Source organism: Anopheles gambiae, chromosome 2 (genome assembly GCF_943734735.2).
Source record: "Anopheles gambiae chromosome 2, idAnoGambNW_F1_1, whole genome shotgun sequence".
NCBI classification, from domain to species: Eukaryota; Metazoa; Arthropoda; class Insecta; order Diptera; family Culicidae; genus Anopheles; species Anopheles gambiae.
Genome location: NC_064601.1, coordinates 68,309,746 through 68,322,962, shown reverse-complemented (window position 1 = coordinate 68,322,962; position 13,217 = coordinate 68,309,746). Strand labels below are relative to the sequence as shown.

Genomic DNA, 13,217 nt, shown 5'->3' with positions numbered 1-13,217 from the left:
GTGACGAGCCACTTTTTCTAACACCATCATACAGGCAGTTTGTTAAAATATTATCAAATTTACAAAATGCAAATTGGATTGTGATTTTTATTTGGTTTCCTTTTTCATTCTGAACCGCCTTTTCTTTATATTAAATTTGATCTTTTCTGATGAAAATTCATTCAAATTCAATTTTAATTCAAGTTAAAAATTAGCAAATGTTTTATCTTTTACGATTGTTTTAAAACAGGATTGCTACACCAACTTCTATTGTCAACGATTTAAATATTTGCTTGTAGCATGACTATTGCTATTTTGTTTATTGAATTCCATTCGATTAAAATAGATAGTCCTACAGGTGGTCGCATCTCCGCGCAACTTTTCTCGAATCTTTATCAAAGCCGGTTAGACAGTAAAAATGGTCAACTCAACGAGAAGCTACTAAAACAGGATTTGGTGAGTTTACATTCTTGTGCTGTCTATCTTGTTATTTATAGCGACAGCATACACAAAATATGCGATGGAACACGGGGAGTAAATAATAAGCTAATAATATGGTTATATTTTCCTTCAAAATTTAAAACATAATATTAAAAACCCATACAATTGATGCTGTTTTTTTAATTTGATATTCTGAAGTACCCTTTGTGTCTGGTAAAGTCCAATTTGTGCTTATACCTTCCACTTGTAAACAATATCAAGTAGGACTTTCCTTCACGGGTGGCAACAGACTTTGATACGATTCTCATCGAACAGCTGATTCCTGGTGGGATACGGATTTTGTTATTTATTTGGAAAGCTTACATTGGTTGCCCTGGACAAAGGGTAGTCTTGCCAGCACAGCTCGTGCAGCCTTTCTATCGGTACAGCCCTCTCTAGTTGCCAACGGTTTATTGATAAGAAAAGCGAATAAGCGGCTCACCCTAAATCCCCATGTCCAGCATGGTAACAGGTGTGAGGCAATCGCAAAACCCATAAAGCAACTGCACAGGGAAGAGTATCTGCATTCGCCGATTATCTCGCCTAACTGTCTACGATACAAGCACATCTTTGTACTGGTTTCTTGTCATGTCATACTGCCTAATCCCAAACATTTATTCATTTAAAAAATAATTATTAAATTATGCACGTGGCTTAGAGACCTTGGTTAACAAAAAAACACAATACTGAACGTTTTGCATCCCATAGCAATATCGAATAAACGAAATCATACGAACCCAGGTGCATCATGATTGCATGCATACACGTTGGATCCCGAATGGTGTGTGCCCCTTATCAATAATTCTCTCTAATCACGCAAACATTTTCCAGACTCGTGCACCAAACACGTTTATTGTACAAACCTTCATGATTGACATCGGCTGCTGTTTTTGTCTAATCTAATGATTTGTTATGATTGGTGTGTAATCAAGTTACTAAATGAACTTACAATATATCCATTCAATACGGTTGAATGCGCGCTCTTGGGACACTTAAAACGATTTTAGAACAAAATTGCGTAAGCTATATCTTACACTATTTTTCGTCAACATTATTGTGTTGAAATAGAAATTGGAAAATGGAACAGCAATTAGGCCACCACAACCTGACCATACCGTACTTATGCTATATTAGGACTTTACGGAGTAGATTTACCGGTTCTATGCGTATTTACCGACCTGCCGAAGGTGGCTAAAATGTGTTTCTGAACATCTCGCAAAGTTTGCCGTTGTGGTGGCTCTCCACCATTGATCTTTGAAATACATGCGGACGAAATTTTTTTCTTAGCATTTTCGCCCCACTCTATTTCCATACAGTTGAAGATGCTAACTCGTAACCCAAAACAGATAAACCCTAGGCCGAAGTGAAGTCACAGTCAACACGAACAAAATAAGGCACAATAAACTATTAACCGGTAGCTTAAAATTGCATATAAACTATTTTGAAACTAAGCGATAATTAATCTTAATCCATCATAAAAATAAACCTAATTAAGGGATAAGCTCTTTTCCAATTTCAATATCTAATTCAAGAGTGGCTAAGACCTTGCTAGAAACATTAGCTGAATGAATTGAATTCTCGGTATTTAATATCCAATCAACTTGATAAAGTACTTTGGAACGCCTTTACAATATCTCGTACTATACTAATTTGTAAAAATGATAGACAACAAAACTGCTGAAATGATCATTCTGCTCATTCTGAACAGTTAACAAAGCATACATGATCATTCTGCTGATAAATAGTTCTCGTAGACAACTCAACCACAAGTCTCCGTGATATCTACGAAGTAATCCCGAAACATGCGACAAACATCACGTATACCTTCGAAAGGACCTCGAATAATACCTTAAAGGCGTATGCTTGCTTTCAGGTGCTATAGTAAACCATCCGATCCACCTTGATCAGAAACTTCAAACAACTCTGAAGAAAACATGAAACATAACCTATACCTATGTTGAAGGGTGCTGCCGCTGGAAGTCCTTCGGTCAACACCGAATGTGAGATTAAAACCGGACCCAGCCCACTAGACCAGTTGCTAAAAGCCCACTATCGATACATGAGATATGTGCACTGCACCATTGAACCAGCCTCCGGTTTTTCATGCCAGATTGTAACAGTTTCGATAAAGCCGTAGTAATAGTGATGCATCGAGTGCCCGCTACTAGCCTCATTCCGAATTGGAAAAGCGAATTGTTGTTTTACAACGAATACATTCGGCTGGGTCTCATCATAGTGTCCCCCGCAGAAGCATTAGCAAAAAAGTATTGGGTACATTAGAAGATCATTAAATTTGATCATTCACGCTAGAAACGGCTTTGATCACGCGACCTTCTCATCGACCTGACAGCTAAACCTTTCACGCTTGCAAGCATTCCAATGGAAGCTAATTATCACGAGGCCAACCTGCTATGCAAGGGAGGGGAAACCATAGTCTAGAAATTCGGTGGCCAAATAACCGTTGCCTCAAACAGACTCTTTACGTCCAACCTTCGAATCCAAGTTCATTGTCGAGATGGTTGATTGCTTCTCTCTTTGTGTAGTACGATACAAACGTTCATGTTGTTACAGCACTCCAAGAACTCGTCCGTACCATGTGCTACAATTGATTCAAGGTGATGACACTTATATTTTACCTGAAAATCTGTATTGTAAAAATCGTTATAAAAACAGACAGTTGGTACAAAAATCGATCTTGCCTCAATGGACGATTCATTCCCGCAGCAGATTGTCTAGCCTAGTCAAACAACTTCCACCCTCAATACACAGATAGGCCCCCCCATTAGGCTATCTTGAATAAACTGACTGCACCAGCCCATAAAACGACAGATGACGCACATCAATTGAGAGCCTGGGATGGCAACACTTAAACGCAACTGCGGATGATATTGCCAGTCGCATGTTCGCTCTCAATGAATAATGCAAATTAATCAATTCTCAATGTGCGAGAAGATTCCCGTGCAGGATCGCCGCTGTCTTTATCGTTTGGCAGATGCCAAAACCGGAAATACAACCATACGTGGAATAGTTTCTTTTTCCAATTTTGACGCTCTCGGTATGCTCTGTGAATTTCCAAACAGAAAGCAGCATACCGACAACTTCACGTGAATATTAAATTATCGCGCCGGCAGTTTTTGGCCTCGATCCATATTCCTTCCAGGAAGCACTAGACAGATGACTGACTTACATCTAATATATTAAATACATTAGTATTTGATGACGACCTTGGAAAGCATTGTTCAATGTCCAATATTTGCAATAAGAACTCTATTACGTTAGATTAGACCTGTAATGTGATTGAACAGTGAACTTAAATTGTATTGCGGAGGGGGAGAAGGGGGGGGGGTAGGAGGAAATTGTTCGGCAGACTTGGGGCCCCAACGTCCATCGTCCAGGGTCCCAGTGTCCCTTGTCGCTAGTACGCTGTCAATACATACTAGATACTATAGACTACCGATCAACGGAGTACCCAAACCGACGAGGCCCAGGCGACCACCTTGTCCACCCACCGTTTGATCTGCCACTGAGCAATTGCTGAATAAGATATTTTAACACTTCGACGGCTGCGCACACCACTGTGGTGCGATCAAAAAAATATTGGTTGACAATCGAGCACACCAATGTGGTGTGATGCAGTTATTCGCTTCGCGCAGGTTATTTTTTTGTGCGTTTTTCATTATTTAACGGCATTCATATAGTCCTATAATATAGACAGCTAAATCCTGCCCAAATAACTCAGAGCAGAATAGAACAGGAGAACATCCCGAGGAACGCGCAGTTTTTACAACAATAGCCATGGTGCCTGGCGAAGAAACGAGTGCGAATCGTGCGGCCGACAAAGTATTAATTAAATAACCACATCAATATTGAGCACAGGCATTCAAAGGCATCCTATAAATGCTACGAAACACGATAAGAACTGTTTGAACAGGTACGGCGCACTTCACAGACTTTCTCACTCAATTCTGTTTTACTATATCATCACTCTTTATCGAATCATAGATTACACTTGCGTTATGGATTCCTTACTCGAATAATGAAAAACACGCATCTGCGACTTCCCTGAACAATAATCTTTCGATCACACCACTGGTCGTACGATTCGACAACCGTTGACCAATCGTAACTGGTCCCATACTACGCAAAAGCTCGCCGCGTCTTCACTTTCGTTTCATCACACCATATCAGTGTGCGTTGACCGCGATGATTTTGTAACGAAAGCACCCTTTCAAAAACGCTAAGCTCGTCAGCAAACAACCTTGACCGATCGCGCGGCGGTGGATGCTTTTGCTTTAAACCTCAACTCAGCCGACACGCCCTAAAACATACGCATTACAGCAAACTGGTCTTCCAGCAACAACAAAAGCTCGTGTGTGAGCGTTATCTCTGGTATAGTGTATTCCAGTTGCGTATGCGATGTGTCACCATAAGTTACTTGCACATTGCATTGCTAATGGGAATGCACATACAGATGTATCGCAAACAATTCGCCGAATACGAAGGATGCGAATGATGCAACAAAAGATTAATGAAACCATTGCCGAAAACTTATTCGAGAAATGATTGAATGTTCATTTACAGTTTTAAATGCCCCAAACAATATTATTACGGTTTATTTTTTTTTTATTATTTTATTCATCAGGTTTGAGATCTACATCAAAACTTAAAATTAATACATGCAGAATCAATTAATCAAAAATAGGACAGAACACGGAAGACATTTGATTGCAGTAGACAAATGAGAAGTTCATAAATAGCAAAGATAAAATTATGCAACGGTATATGATACAATTCTTAAATGTAAATGACCATCTACGATAAGTGCTGTACAGTATGGTGGTATTCTGGATACCGCGTACCTGTCAATTTACATTATGCTGTGAAACATGGCAATACGCCTCAACTGTTCTACTTACTCACCTTCTTGCAGCTGATCAAATACTATGACCCACGCTCATTTACAGTGCGTTGCTAAATGATTTGTCATAAAGGATATAGCGCAAAAAAGCCTACGGGTTTTCAATCTTCCGCTTAGAAGCAACTTTCGGGGTCTGAAGCAAAATGTACCAGTCTTTGACGTCATTTCTTTAGCGTCATCTGGGCACACATCACAATTACTCTTCAGGCGATCTTCAAACGATCATGCAAGTATTGGCATGCTACTTCCAAGCAACCAGTACCAGTGCTTACCACTTCTCATTACAAAATATTCCTCACCATTTCGCTGATGGGAGTCAATTGTGCTGTTAGTAATTATCCATGACCAAATGATTTAGCAGTGGTCGGTTTGGACGAGCTGAATAAAATTATCAACACCAAAATTGATTGCTTGAATATTTTCGTACTTTTTTGTTTGTATTTTATATCTGTGGAAATAACACCATTCTATTGACGTCAAATGACACTCCTGGCCATTGCTAAATTCCATCATTAAGTACCTCTTTATAAGATTAACTTAAATCTGTAGATCGTTCCAGTGTGCGGTCAAATTGAAACAATGGTCCCAGACATCTGAAATTGCTAAGGTGATTGTGTGCCACGAACGACATCCGACATCGACAATTAAAGATTACTTATCACGCAGCACCCAAACTTTAAAGTCTCGCCTAAATATAGACCAATATCTATCTTCGCCAGGTGTTCATAGATTCCTTGACATCAGTAATTGCACCGTTACCACTGCCCGTCGTTATTTCTACGTAAGCCAGACGAGCCAATACGTAAGCCAGAAGCTTTAATCTGATGCAATCTAACCGATCGATTACGATGCGGCCATCAATCTTGAGCGTGCAACTTTCGCGAAACACACCATCTCAGCGATGCCTTCCCGCACGCGTTTGACGACCATTAACCTCTTTGTTGACAGGCTGGGCTCACGTGGGGTCGAATTGTTGAAGATCGCGACTAAAAAAAACATCCGACTTAACAACGCAACGAAAACAAACGATGAAGGAAATGTTACCAACGCAAACGAAAAAGAAGGCCTCGCTCCCGACCCAGTCTACGTGGACTATGTGTTCTTATCTTGACTAGTCTTCCGATAGTTAAAAGGCAAACAAACCGGGTCACCAGAAATTGCACATTGTCAGGCAAACAAACAACACAAAGCCCCCCTGCGAACAAGAACGCTGATTAGCTCACCAGCACGTACCTTGCATCCTGCGAACCACGCTGACCTTCTCAGCTCCCTTCCCGATCTTTGAAGTTGAACGAATAACACACCCCCAAACAACACACACACACACATCTACACCGCAGTACTGCAAACACATATACGAGAAATCAAAAGTCATCATCGCATAGCATCTCTTTGATGACGAAACGGCGCAAAGTCTCTGCTTGCCCACGGCAACGGTAAACCACGAGATTATCACGCTATGACGACCAGTGTGACGTTTTCCCGTCCGACGATTGATTAGACTGGGAATAAATATTATGATTGGTATTCTTCCTACACAATTACATGTGCTGCTTGTTTCCATGTTGTACATTTACAATCGACGGTTGCATACATCGGTGTGCTTTATGCAACTTTTCTTCTGGAACGTTTTACTTACCAAGGGTTTATTTACCAATTTGTTGATGCCTTCTACTAATTCACAAACATGAATCTAATCCTTTTAAAATAAAAAAATTAAAATATATAATAAAATAAAATAAAATTCTATGATTGTACCTTTGATTATCTTACTTACTTCACTTAAAATTTTATTTTCTATGCCGCGAAGCGCATACAACGTAAGCTACAAACTAACTAAACGTCCATGTGTAATTAGGAGGTCTATCTTTTTGTGCCCCTTTTTAATATACCAGATTGACCTTCCATGATCAACACTTGCACTTAAAACATTAACGTCACACAAGCTTTTATCTGCCCATCGTTCAAGATTAAGAAATTAACACTAATTCATGCACCTGCGTGCGCCTGACCTTCCACAGGGCAACTAACATTGTACAATTACCTCAATATCAAAGGACAAAAACTGAGCAAATTTAAATTAAAACAAGCTCTAATTGATGTCACACCGCATACTATGCGTCTTTGCCATCAACGGAAATGGTTTTTGCGAAAAACAGTTGTCGTGTGGGCCACTCAGTAGTTACACTTCCTGGATTTTTTTTTAAATAAAATTACAAGCCTCATGATCGTGAAATCTTTTCCTATCATCGTCCCTAAATTCACGACGTAAGAACGCAAATTGATGCTAAAACGTCCCAACACTAAAGTGCGCCATTAGACGATCATTTCTATCAAAACAAAAACAACATTCTAAATTTCTTTTTGTGCGTCATGTATTTACCATTTATCGTCGGAAAACCCGTTCAACTTTTGATCATAACAACCAACCACCACGTAAAACATGAGTGTGCCAAAACTAACAACATACCGTTGACGATCCCTCTGCAATGTTTTCGTTCATTTGGAGCAATGTCTTATGCGCGATTGTTCAGACAGAAAATGACGTCACAATGAACGAGATTCGTGCCTTGGGAAACCCCGTCTCCGACAGAAAAACAATGCAAGCCATCGAGTCGACGCGGAAAGGCGATGAAGTATCTATCTATCGGCGCGGTCCAAGGACGCCCAGAAAAACAACGCCACGAAATCACACTCCGCTGACAGTGGATGAATGTATTCGTGTGCGATCGCGATCGCCCATCGACTGCTGTAAATACACGCCGCAGCCAATCCGCATGCAATCCGATTCACGATGATGGTGGAAGCTTCTCGAATGCGTATCGGGCCAAATGGCCTGCAGACAAAAGCTTCGCGCTTATTTGGCGAAAGCAATAGATGCCGAACTTTGGACTGGAATGTTTGAGCAATGTGCCAAAGCAAATGCTGAAGATTCCCCACTGTGCTAAGATAGCATTGAAACACACATTTCTAGATTCTTTTTAGGGGATTTGGGGGGTGGGGGGAGAGGAGGAAAGCGAATCTTATTCGAAAACATTCAAAAGCGAATAACAAATTAGCAAGCGATCATTCGATCCCTACACACGAAAAAAAATAATTTGCATTGATACGCTAAAACCAGTAAATGATACTAAGATAGTAAAGCTCAGCGATACCGAATACTCGGAAATGAAACTGGTCCCATTAAAGCTCAAACTGGACATTATTACTCCCTTCTTATCATACTTGTTTATTCTTCCCATTACAGAAATCACAATCAGTTTTCCATTCTTCTATTCAACTGCGAAATCGAAGTAAATTACAGTTTAAAACCATCCACGCTTTGCGGAAGTACGATGCGTCTGCGAAGACCTTCATCTCGGCCCAAAATTGTTCTTGGGTCAACGATCGAAATGAAGATCATGCCAAGATCACCTGACTTCGTCAGTTTTTTTGATATACCAAGCAAATTGAGCAATGTCCCTTTAAAGCGGCAACGTATCCACATCAACCGGGCAAGTATGCCGGATAACCGATCATTCAGATTCACAACATAAACATACCGCTCTGTTGTTCCGAATCCGGAAGTGATAAACCGCTACGTGGCATCTCAAAGCGAACTCGAACCGGTATGGTCTAGAGATTACTTCCGCATTTTAAGTCCGTAGATTCAGTCAAACTGGCAGTTGTATCTTTTATGTATATGGGTAAGGTATGTCACCAAAACCCGCTGCCACCGGCACACCGGTAAAAGGACAAAGACAACTCAACGATTTGCCACTTGAAGCAGGCACGGAAGATCACACCGTAAATCACGCGTTATTTTGTACTCTTGCTTAACTTCTCCACACTCTAAATATACTACCAATTTCTGTGCTACAACGATTGTGTACGTCAGTAGATACCCTTATTAGGGTTCCAGCTTTAACATTCCACAAAATAACTCTTGAGTGGCTCTTCGAGCCCACAACCAACCTGAAGAAAGCCATTTTGAACGGATTTGCGCAATAATACAAGTTGGCTTCACATTTTCTGCAACTGACCTCCATCCGGAGAAGCGCCAAAAGAGACTGAGAGAGAGAGAGAGAGAGAGAGAGAGAGAGAGAGAGAGAGAGATAGACAAACAGATAGCGAAACAGAGGAAAATCTTCGAGGTCTACAATCTCAAGGCTTTCTCAACCATCTTTCAGTGGAATACCCGTGAGGTAAGTACTTCACTTCAATTACGCTACACCATGGGACCGTTTGCGTCAGCCAAAATTACCCATCACCGTTTCTAGACCTGAGCGAGCTAAAATAAACCCCGCATGAACGCGCAAAAAAACGCACCACGAGCCACTTACCCTCAATATATACCCACCCTCGCGTATTTCCTTTCGATTCAGCGATCATCCCCAGTAGCTAGCTACATGGACGAATCTTCGGATTGGATCTAACATCCCTGCAAGAGTTGATGCCAAATCACGCTGACAACTAAAAGAAAAAATGTACCCCGCGTCTAATTTACGCTCAATTCTTCACAATGAAAAACTATGCATTCCAAACACGTCTCACTGTGCTGTGTCGTTTGGTCTACGTTCTAGCCAGTGACGTGTACGTCAGTAATATTGATCGTGCTATTAAATAACACGCACAACAAACTACACATCGGGATCTGTTCATTCTCAAGAATAATAGCATTGGGAATTAATTGGAACAAGTATTTAAAAGTATAAACCGGTCCATGAGAACTTAAAAAGAAGCGGCTTCACAGCAGATTCCAACAAATTTGCTACCACACCTCTGAGGTGCGCTCGTTGACGTAGGCAAAAGCAGACTTCCGGCTCAACGTAGCGCTTAACTATGGGTCATTTACAGATGTTCCAAACGACAGCAGAAAATGACTTCGCAGTTTTTGTACGATCAGCATCTAACACCTGGCATCAACACTTGTTAGCAGTGAATGGTTTGACAAAGAGAAAGTAATGATAATAGAAAATATCAGAAACTAGCATATATTATTGGATACTAAATAATATTTTTTATAACTTTTGCATCTGATGATAGATTAACAGCATAGAACTCGATCATTGTAAGAATGTGGAGTATATGTAGAGTATCTATGAAAATGTTCAATACTTTAAAAAGTTATTTTTAACATACAGAAATATTGTATTACCTCATTTTGCATATCTTCAGACACATACCACAGCAAGACCTAACCAAGACAAGAGAAATGCTAAGATATACCTTGCTTATCTTTGGATATTGTTGTATGATTGTTGTTTTGTTTTACTATTAAATCACCAATTACGCCAATGGATACATGACGTATGCGCACACCTATAAGGATTTGGTTCAAATACTAATCTAATCCCTTCAACTTGCAACAAGGAGAACTACATATCGAGTTCCATCCAAGTAGTCTCATCGCACACTGCTATAAATTGCGGATGGTTTGCAGATATACATAGCAGGAAAATAAACGAATTTTAGTGAGTTTGGTAATTTACATTTAAATACAAACAATCAAACATATCATGTATGCCCTTACCAATTTCCTATCAAATTAAACTATCTTGACGACCTTCACAATCATTCTTACATTATTTCACGCAAAATTAAGCATTTAAATAAATATAGCCATACAACATCAATTTATTTATTCATTTATTATTTATTAACCTATTGCAAATATAAACGACTGGAACTGTTGATGTTAAAGTGACGCAATTTAGTTCCAATTAAATAATTGCACCAATAAATAATGTTTGCTGTAATTCAAAGGCAGCTGTGCTTCCATATAACAAACGCCATGATAATCAATCTTATTGTTTGAGACCAAACAAATATTCAATAAACATTCTCATCGTGTTGCCATAAAGCAAATGTCAAATTTCTTCGATCGTATCACGCCTTCTGGAAAATGAATAAACTGATTTCATTGTCGTTGTTTGGATTTACGACAATGATTTTGGTAATGGTGACAAAGGGGTATTTTTTATACGAATTGTAACATTAAAAACGAATTGATTCTAACAATGTTTACATCAACATTACGTGTTATAATAGATTAAAATATTAGGGGATGGAATAAATCTGTACCGTTTTCCTTACAAACATGCCATCGAAAATAAGCAATTAACTTGGTCGAACGTTAACCAAGACATTTGGACATTTGATACCAAGTTCGAGCTCGATCTTGTTTGATCCTCGTTTTATTAGCACAGAACAAAGTAATCCTGGCCGCTCATTTGCTGATTTAAATGGTTCACATAACTTCCATTTCCATAAAACACATTGCGACACATCCCTGAGACGGTGAGTAATTGTTTATACGCGTGTGTGTAAGTTTCTTTTTTTTCTTTCTACCTAATATTTAATCCCATTCGGCATTCACACCCTACTACATCCGATAGCTGATCCGCACCCGTTAGTTTGATGGTAATTAACTATAGCCTTCTTTCTTTCCGCTGTCACAACGTAACTGCGGTAGAAAGGTTGCAGTTGACAAATCAAGGTGGGGTTTCGAAGGCAAACTACCTACCACAATTTAATCAAACGTGCTGAATGGGTAATTTTCCGCATAAGTTCTCCGCAGTGAAACTTGATCATGTATCACCAGCAGCATGTCTGGCTACCGGCTAATGTATTGTATTGTGTGTGGAAGTTTAAGGTTAAAAAAATATATATTTAAAAAATTCTTTTGAAAGGCAAAATGAATAACCTTGAGAACTTTCAATTCTTATGGGATATATAAAATGACGAGAAAAGACGAAATTGTATAGTTTTATGTTTACTTTCTGCTTCCTCTTGTAACCGTAAAATGTATGTATTACATGTACCTTTAACAAACTGAAAGCACCAAGATGGGCTATTATTATAAAAAAAAGAGTTAAAAGCGGTTTCAATTCAAACGTGTCGAAAATACAGACACCATCGAGTTCAACGCAGTATGCGCTAAGCGGTATTGGTTCCAGCAACTGTTCACGTTATGTTAATCTGCATTTTGTAGGACACTCAATATTTACTGAAAGCTGTAATTAATTCTCACATGTATGTATCATGGTTTAAATAAAACATCTATTTCATAATTTAGATTTAAAAAAATAAGTTTCATTTTATTCCTCATGCTTAAAGGAATGCTTAAACTCTGTTTGTTGTCCAAATATACGTGTTCTTTTATGTGCAGCTTTTATTATTTTTTCCTGCTGGGTGGATCACATTTGTGCACCGTGCATGTGCATTATTGTTCGTCGCGCTGGAATTGAAGCACCTAGTGTTACCTAGGAACTAGTGTTACGATCAATGACGTTAGCTGTCCCTTTTTCGTATCCCAGTTTGACTGGGTGCAAGGTGCATTCCGAACCAGATCACGCTTTCGCTGTGTGTCTCGTGCATTCCGTTCGATTTTACTACACGATTATGTTCTGTGCCATGCTGCGTGCACATGTTTGTAGCGCCATCACTCTCGAAAACTCAATCTTGTATGAATCGATCTAGCCTTCGACCGAAAACTGGCCGCCGATGGAATGTTGTTCCCAGCCGTGAAGAAGCCATCCTTCGATTCGAGGGTTCAAAGTCCAAAATATTTTGTTGCCCGCGATGCATTCTTGCTTCTCTGCCTTCCCCTATCATCGTAGGAAGGTTCAAACTAATGATAGGCGGTAGCCGGCTAGTCAACATTAGGCTTGCCAGGCCTTTACTGGATATTTTCAAATGGTAAACGTAAAGTTGTACCCCGAAAGAAAAGTGATGAGGACAGAATTATGTTTTGGGTCGGGTCTAGTTCAAAATTTGTTATCGCTTTCGATTTCGGACTCCGTTCGTTAGTCTGGTTTATGATATTTTTTTCATTCTCTCTCGCACACACACACTCTTG

General features: G+C 39.6%; 1 long non-coding RNA gene across 1 annotated transcript in view; it reads right to left on the bottom strand.

The window, feature by feature from the left end:
* LOC133392190 (uncharacterized) overlaps positions 1-7,063 on the bottom strand; it is a 61,723-nt gene extending 54,660 nt beyond the window's left edge. The window contains exon 1 of the long non-coding RNA XR_009765523.1: positions 4,489-7,063. This is a non-coding gene — a long non-coding RNA (uncharacterized LOC133392190). The remainder of the gene's footprint in view (positions 1-4,488) is intronic.
* Between the last annotated feature and the right edge of the window lie 6,154 nt (positions 7,064-13,217).